This window comes from Trachymyrmex septentrionalis, unplaced genomic scaffold (genome assembly GCF_001594115.1).
Source record: "Trachymyrmex septentrionalis isolate Tsep2-gDNA-1 unplaced genomic scaffold, Tsep1.0 scaffold31, whole genome shotgun sequence".
NCBI lineage: Eukaryota > Metazoa > Arthropoda > Insecta > Hymenoptera > Formicidae > Trachymyrmex > Trachymyrmex septentrionalis.
Genome location: NW_017305474.1, coordinates 487,169 through 495,583, shown reverse-complemented (window position 1 = coordinate 495,583; position 8,415 = coordinate 487,169). Strand labels below are relative to the sequence as shown.

General features: G+C 35.4%; 1 protein-coding gene across 4 annotated transcripts in view; it reads right to left on the bottom strand.

The window, feature by feature from the left end:
* LOC108749678 (MAP7 domain-containing protein 1-like) overlaps positions 1–8,415 on the bottom strand; it is a 178,610-nt gene that overhangs the window by 122,769 nt on the left and 47,426 nt on the right. The window contains exon 1 of one of the 4 annotated variants that reach the window (XM_018488544.1): positions 5,639–5,668. The exons of the other annotated variants lie outside the window; for them this stretch is intronic. The gene's annotated coding sequence lies outside the window, so the exon portion shown is untranslated. Of the gene's footprint in view, positions 1–5,638; positions 5,669–8,415 lie in introns of those variants that run through there. 4 annotated transcript variants of the gene reach the window in all.

The following is an 8,415-nucleotide window of genomic DNA, read 5'->3' as shown; positions in this document are numbered from 1 at the left end:
ACCACAGAGTCTGACGTGACATTGTTTCATTCGATCGCTTTACCGCAAACGCGATATTAATAAACGTAACTGAGGGAGAAAATCCACATTCAATTAAAAATCGATAATAACACGGAAAATGAAATCTGTTATTTGTACGTATAATTCTTGTGTGTATAATTCTTCGTATATTTATACAATATCTGAATATAAAGAAAACATTTGAGATCTCTCAATTACACGCCTATGACTTCTGTAAAGGAATTTAAGGATTCTGTAAAGAAATTTCAGGAAAAATTGGAAATGTTTCTGATAATTTTTATCTATAAAGTACACACTCTTGGAAGGAAGCCAAACAAATATCTACTAAGTAGACGTAATGACACTTTTCTAACAAAAATTTTGCCCTGTTTCCAGACTAGTCCGTTCTTGGCAAGAATTCACAATGTTTTAGAAACTATAAAAATCGTTATCTTAACGATGTTTTTAAGACTCGTCCTTAACAATGTTTCAAACTAGTACGTGATGGTGTTACACAAACAAAACTTTCCAATAATGCTTTTGCCAGCAGTGCTTCCCATGTCAAATCAACTAGTCTAGAATGTAAATTCATCCAAAAATTAAATGGAAATAATTATACAGTTACGAATAAACCTCTTAAATTTTTTAATCAATATAATTATTCCAACTAATAACAATCGAGTCACAAAATTGTCATAAAATTCTGAGAAGATAAATATTGAAAGACATAAATACAAAATATCGTATTGGTATGAAAGCTATCAGTTGAATTTTTAGCAATTTACTTATTTAAACGCTTGAACTGTAAAATTATTGCACAATTATTGTGAAATTTTAATTCATGTATTCATGTATTGGTGCAATTTTTTATTTTCACGTTACGTGCATTGGTCGGCCGCGGCCGCGTTGAATTCGTTGAATCGTCATCGCTCGAACGAGCGCGATTGCGAAACGCGAAGGTACGCCCGCGGTCCGACGATTGCACATTTACGTGGGCGGCCTCTAAGAAGAAACAGCCGTGATTCAGAAATGTGCGCATGCAGCAAGCGCTAAGGGGATAACCGTAATATCGCGAAGCGATATAAACCGTGACCCACCTCAAGCGAGCGCAGGCTACGCGCACCTGCGACGAAGGCGGCACGAGCGAGTCTTTACGCACGTGTTACACCTTGTTAAGCTCGCACGACCTTTGTAGTACCCGTAGCTCTCGCACGCATTAATAATACTACCAGCTAAGCAGCTGCACGTATGATTAAACGATGGGTGACGTGCGAAATTGCCGATCGATATATCTAACTTTTACGTAAAAAAATATATATCAAATGTCATTACGTCAGCTGTCACGTCAGCTGATAGAAATTTCAATGTTAAATACAAAAAGAAACGTACACTTTTCGAATATTGTATAATACAAAGCGAATGTATATTATATGTACACGGAAAGAACATTTTGCTAATGTATTAAAATATTCTTTCACTAGATATACATAGATGTGGAGATAATTTTGTTGAATCATTAAAATAATTTTATAGATCAACGTTTTCATTTATTTTTATGATTGAAACAAAATTTACAGATCTACATTCAGCTAAACTCTTAGATATTTTAATAAAACTTCTTTTCGCGTATATTTTTTCTACTCACTGCATGTGCACGTAGTGAGCAAACTAAAGTTTCACAAAGTTTCCGAATTCTCTTTAGCAATCAATCGTAACAAATTTATGAACGCGATGCATTTTTGTTATCTACTGTTCTTACTTACTGCATACTCGTAATTTTTCTGATCCATTTATTCCGCTCCTTCTTGCGAATTATCGATCTGATCCTATGCTTGCTATCGCATATAGCTACGCTATTTGTGGCCAAATATGTGGGACATTCATTACGATGACTTACCCAAGGATTGTCGTTATTGCCTTTCAGGTCAACGGTTAACGCGATCCATCAAACACGCCACCCTGTGACCGGAATACAAGTCCCCTTCGACAATGAGATCGCCGCGATCGAATTCTCTTATTACACCGCGAGTAATTAGCTCGAGCATCGAGAGATTAATACCGGTACCGATAAAGAGCAGAACGAATTAAATAAGAGACCGATGCAGAAAGTTCTCTCCATATAGTGCACCCGAGTTCTTGCAGGTAGCAATTCCTATGTATGTTTTAAATATATTAATTATGAGCAACGAAACATCGATCGAAAAACTTCACGAAAGCCGCGCTTTCATTGATCGTACAAGACTTCACATGCGTGCGCTATCGAAAAAATTTCGATTCTTCTTCTTGGAAATTCTCTCGACACCGTCTCAGTCGGTCGTCGAAACAAGCCCGATCGGCAAAATCGGGTCAAATTCGTTCCGTCTAAAGTCTCGGCATCGATCGATTGCGATCTCGACTGTGATTTACGAGCCTGAACGTGCTGCCACAGGGGAGAAACTTCGTGTTTGCGCGCGTACACGTCAAATCGATCTTTTGTCACATTTTAACGCGCTGTTGCTCTAACCTAAGCGGAATTTACGACGAGACGTTAAACGATAGATTGCATAGTGGCACCTTTACCAACGAGCAGATTTCTTTAGCCCTGACCAAGGTGTCGATCGTTTCATACGGCTGCTCGCGCCTAAGCGCAACGAAGCGACGTGTACCTGATCTCCCTTCATGCGACTCGATACATCCATCTGATCTTCGATGGTACGATTCGGTATATCTCGATCTTCCGTCGCGCAACCGTCTCGACTATCCGGCCGTGAGGAAAGTCGGTGCGAGAAATATGACACAAAATGCACGCGAAACTCGCGACGAAACGTGTAAACGAAACTCGCAAATAGCTCGGAGTGCTCGGCGAGCACGATTTAAATTCTGGACGTAAAAACAATTAATCTGCGCGATTATTTTAATTATTATTACGACAGTGAGCTTTACGCAAAGTTTAATACCGAATATAATAATTTAACATTGGAAGAGAATAATTAAAATAGTAAATAGTAGAGAGTAATTAATATTTAAAAAATAATTATCAAATATTATTTTGATTATTAAAAGCATCGTTGATCAGTTTTTTCAGTACTTCAAATAAGTAATTCATTATTTACTATCTTTTAGTAAATAAAACTTATTAACATCGTTCTCAATAATGTAGTAAATTTGTTAAGATAATAGGGTGTTTCTCTTGAAATTTTCAGTTAAAGGAAAACACGACAAAAAATATGTGAAAGCAACAGCTCACATTATTATAAATCGTGTTTCAAACTGAATTTTCACATATTGTTTCTACATAATAGGCACATATAAGGCTCAGATAGTATCGGATTTACTTAATCCGGAGCACGAATGTCCGCCGGCCATCCGAACGAAAGATAATGCAGAAATCGAGGACGGTGGATTAGGAAAATAATTCGCTTTCACGCGATTCAACGGCCGGAAACTTGTTCGCGGCCGCGGGAGATCAATTCAACAATTAATCGTACGTATTGAATATTTTTTATACGCTTTCTAGTAGTTCTGCTAAGTGTTAACAAGTATAGACAGTGCTAATGCTAATAGAAAATCTCGTAATTAAAACGCAGGCAAGATTATAATTAAAGAATGAAACACGCTCGTAATATTGTTCCGCGTTCTCTAGACAAGTGTGTATAATTAAAATTTATTACGCGATATTATTACGAAGTATTACTTTTAGTAGCAAAAGTTCCAAAAAGGAGAAAGATATTTGTTTTAAGTATTATATATATATTTGCGAAATTAATTTAATTATTTCTAACACTCAGAGAGAAGATCATATACTTCTTGAATCTTTGGTCTTGAAAGCCTTGTAATGGATCACGTGACGCGTGCGTTGAAGAAGCCTCCAATTATATGCGACAAGTACAAATAGCTAGCGAGCATGACAGTAGCGGACGATACGTATAAGGAAGGTCTACGCTATTTTAACGGTACATACGAGTCATCTCTGCCGAACAAATTGTCCTCTTTTTTGCTTTCTCACGTAATTAGCCGCGATCTTTTAGTAAAAATGATGTCGTGCTATGTATCGCGTATCGCAATTACTACAATTTTATGAAAACGAAAAAGTGGCATCATTTTGTGAAACTCCGTAAATATAATTACGGGACTCCCATGTTACCATTTAGCTTTAATTATCAAATTGCACAGCAAAATATAACTTATGAATTAATTTTAAAGAATTCAGTAATTTATAAAAACGTTTTTCCTTTATGATAATTTTTTTGAAATATAATTAACAATAGAACAAAGAAATACGGTCAAGATTGGCAATTTAAGCAGATTTTATTTGTTTGAATGAAAGAACGCACGCTATACTATCACTTTGCGCACAATACTGATCTCGACCTTAATTACTCTTAATTCAACGATGCTAATGACAATTAACGGTTGGCACATTTCTCGTTGCGCCTCTGATAATAATTGAACGCTCGTATCAACGCCGATATCCGCCGCGTCATATTTGACAGACCATATCATACGTTAATATCCGTTCAATTTTCCAGACTCAATTAATTTCCGGCAGATCCCGTTACATCGCGTTGCACTCATCCGAATATTTAAGAATTCTTATTGTTTGCGAAGATAACCCACATTCGATCGACACTCAATTTAATAAAGGTTATTTAATATTTTTGAAATTATTGCGCTTCAATATATGACTGACGTTAAAAATAATAAGATCTCATATATGATGTTTCATGCAATATTCCGAAAAAAATATTCTTTATTCGTCTAATAAAACTTTTTCTCATTCTTCAAACTCCTCGAAAAAATAGAGCATTACTATCAGCTGGCATGATCTTGGCTCGAATTGGAACGTCGATGCAATCACTGCCAACTGGCAACGGGATACATTTAAAGATTAGAGTACGCTACAGCGTGCCTCGCTGCGCTGAAACTTTCTTTCGGCACGAAAGTACAAATATATCACTGTCATCGTGTTAATTAATAATTCATTTTTGTAGTAAAACCGCGACGATGATAATAATAATTGTATTTTTACACACGCGCAATATTAATGATGAAGACGTTCTCTCAAAGTTACAATTTTATAAGAAATCCTTTCTTATGTGTGCATATTTTTGCACCATATGATCGATGTACCGAAAAAAGGACAAAAATATAAGTAAGTGCTTTTGAAAGTTCCCACGACTTCGTTCGCTACTGTCAAATGCATGCATATATCTTTCCTCTGGTTTTTCTCAATTTTATATGTAAAGGGAACGCGAGAGAAACTGCGGAAAGGCAAATATCATAGCAATTTTACAGGCGAATCGGGCCAAGTCTATTTTCGAAATTCAATCGTTACTTGCGTCTCCTCGCGATTAAAGCTCTTGCCAAGGGCGATCTTTGATTAAATGATATATAACACAAACTGCATACGAATGCTAATTATCAAAATAATTGGTCACAAATATCTTAGAAGGACGTTGTAAAGCTTAGAAAAGTAAGTCTATGATACTTTAAGTGTTCAGATAATAGTAGATAATTAAATATTTGAATAAAAAATGATGTCTGTGAGAACTCTATTTTAAAACAACATTTATTAGTAGTATATGGGCAGCGCTGCCCATATACTACTTTTATTACATATGGTTTATCTTCACTCTATTAAAAAATAATGAAAGTTTACCTGAATTTTGGGTAGTTATTTTTGTGTAACACAGCTCCGCGAAATATAATAAATAATGTAATTACAAGTCCTTAAATGTGCTGCTGCGAGCATAATTGTACAGAGCAATTCGTGACTCACCTGTAACAGAAAATTACATCTTGTAAGAAAAGAGATTAAATGCATATAAATATTTATCTAAAAGAAAAAATAAACCTGTAGCCATATAACAGATTGTCGCTCTAATTTATAGCGAAGGCAATTCATATTAATTTAAGCGAGCATAAGTTGTAATTAATGATTTAACTTGAAGCTATAACTTATCTATCTTGGACTGTTGAGTAACCAGAAATAATTAACAGTTTCCTGCGTGAGAAAGTTTTCCCTATAAAACATATTTTTAACATATTTTCTCTCTCTCTCTCTCTCTCTCTCTCTCTCTCTCTCTCTCTCTCTAAAACGACTAGTTTTTTGACATTTATTGAATATCTTTCAAATTGATTTTCCATCGTTCGTTTGAAAGTTGTTTGCGAAATTGTAACGGAGCCATTGGAATGTGACGAAAAGGAGAAAGAGAAGGAGAGCAAAAGCATATGTTTGTGATAATACAGTAAACGGCAATCGACGCTCGATTGCACTCCGATGGGGAAATTTAATTGAATAGCTTGGCGATACGCGTCGATAGCAAACCGATTGGAAAAGCGGTCACATGAAAAATCACGATCAAACATAGAATGCCGCTTGCAATTCCTTCTTTTTTATCAGTGAGGGCACAACGTGTCGCCTACAGTCGTAAAAGCTGTTCACTCTCAGTTTAAACTTGCAGAATACCGTATCGATATACCCGTTAAATCGAGAAACAAGAAATTTTAATCTATATGTTATATCGATAACGTTGCAGAGTGTCGCAGAAACTTTCTCTCGTCTCTATCCTCCAAAAAATTTATTTTTTCCTTGAAGAAATTTTATTCAGTAGAATATATTGCGCAATAATTTTACCATGTAACAATTTTACTATGCACCAATGATTTTGATTACAGCCGAGTCTCAAATCAAAATAAGAAAAATCCATTTTAGAAAAACAAATATAATTTTGTTACTAATTAAAAAATTATTGCAAAGTTTAAAAATTTTTATTTTAAAAAATTATCCATTTAATCTCAACTTACTTCATAAATCCATTTAAATGCATTTAAATACAGATTTATTTAATTATAAAATATACAATAATTATATTCATATATTTTTTCATTAAATTAACCCTTAACGAATGACGGTATTATCAAGCACATCACTCAAGACAGAATACGCTGTTCGCGCTGACGGCTGCAGGAATCTGCAGCTCCGATAGTCGACGTCAAGAGTCGACCAGGCACCAGTCTGCGAGTTTCGCTCGCCAGACGTCGTGGTCGAGAAATCACGATCAGTTGTATGCCTTCGGCGGTAACTCGAGGCGAGAGGCACGCTCGAAAAATGCAGAGCGCGCGCTTCCAAAAGACGCTTTTAGAGCGATAGGCCTCCTGCCGACTAAGTATCGCGAGGATCGACCCAACGTCGTTTATAAAATTAGAACCACGACATGCCCAGCGTCATTTGCATTCCTCTCGTTTATTATCCTATTTCTGCGGCTGTAATATGCGGAAATCGTACCGCGATAAATACTTACTATTTGCCACGTCCAGTAGTCAATAATTATCACAGATCCCCTGTGGATTTTTTTAAATAAATCGCATCTATTCTCGAGATGTGCGGATGTCGAAAATAAAATATCGAACGTTAATAATTATATAACGAAAATATACATATCTTGCGATTACATTGTATGCGATTACACGTACGGTCTGTCCATAATTAATAGCAATCTATTTTAAAATTAGAATTTTCGAGGCAATGACGTGTTCCCTTCCATAGGCTATTTCTGCGGTCACGTTCGAGCACCCTAGACCTCTCGTTTCACTTTTGTTTACCCTCTGATGCATTCGGAGTAGTGCAGTGCGGATCAAAGTTACAGAATTACCGCTGTGCATGCTGGCGCGTTCCAAACTGATCGATAATTTTAAGTACTTAACTACTTGAAATAAAAACTACAGTAATGGAACAGAAAAAAATTCATGCAAAAATTTATTTTTTTACCGATGTTACATCAACAATTCTTAAATCGATTTTTATTTAAATTTGAATTTTATAATACAGTTTCGATTACTTATTTATAATATAACTTCTTTATGTAATTACAAAAGTTTCTACAGAATAGGCAAGTCACCATAATAAAACAGCGTTGTATTTTAAGGCAAAGACAATAAAAAATGAATTACAACAAATCTTACTCCAGAGAAAAATTGTAAAATTTCAAAAATAAATCCCTATTCCCTAATGATTAATAATTAACATAGAAATGTGCTATCCTCCGTTACGATTCTTCGTGGCGGTTGCTCAACACATAGAATTCTAAACGAATTCTAAAGACTCTGGGATTTAAGCAAAATTACAGGGATTGACCATTGAGAAAACCATCCGCTAAATGCAAATAGATGACAAACGATTATAGGATGAAAGAGAAAAAGGAGAAAAGTGCGAATGCAACCACTAATAATTAAGAGTTATAAAAATCGTCTTATTAAATGAACACGAGCAGGACGAGATTCTAAACCGGCTACGAAACGACCTTTTCTCATCTAAAAAATGTTAATTTATACACCGAATCGAAAAATCACAGTCCAGTAATGCATCTTATTAAGCTCTTAAGTTGATAATCATTACAAGCTTAAAGAATAGTTTTGCTGCGAAAATTTAGCTAG